Source organism: Octopus bimaculoides, chromosome 3, assembly GCF_001194135.2.
Source record: "Octopus bimaculoides isolate UCB-OBI-ISO-001 chromosome 3, ASM119413v2, whole genome shotgun sequence".
NCBI lineage: Eukaryota > Metazoa > Mollusca > Cephalopoda > Octopoda > Octopodidae > Octopus > Octopus bimaculoides.
This window is the reverse complement of record NC_068983.1, coordinates 158,772,339-158,772,933: the sequence shown is the minus strand read 5'-3', so window position 1 is coordinate 158,772,933 and position 595 is coordinate 158,772,339.

The following is a 595-nucleotide window of genomic DNA, read 5'->3' as shown; positions in this document are numbered from 1 at the left end:
GTATATATATGTATGTATGTATCTCTGTATATATATGTATGTATGTATCTATATGTATATGTACTTCATATACCTATTATAATAAAATTGCCGGTACTAACACACTAATGCGCCAGCTTCAGCATTCGATTGTGAGAAGAGGAGAGGATAATAAAATAAATCAAACTTGCAATCTTCAGTTCAGTTTTCATGTTGTGTTTACCTTCACTTGCTGTCATGAATATCGGGTAATGACCGAGAGAATATGATCGCGAATACAAGCAGTCGAAATAGGGTCTCTTCAAAGTATCTCTGGAGTAACTTTACACGAGAAGTTGCATAGACCAATGAGTCTCTCTGGATTGAGCAGCTTCTTCTCCGCATTGATAGGGTTCAACAACATTACTAAGAACATGCAATTAGAATGTCGAAGGAAAAAATCGTAAGACGGGTTCATCAAGCGGAGCCAACTGGCGGAACCTAAGGGTAGAACAATAATGAGATGGCCCGATAATAGACGAGAGCGCCTAATATAAATGAAAATAATTTTCGCATGTGTGTGAGCGCCCCACACATATTGTTTGTATTATATATATATATATATATATATATATAT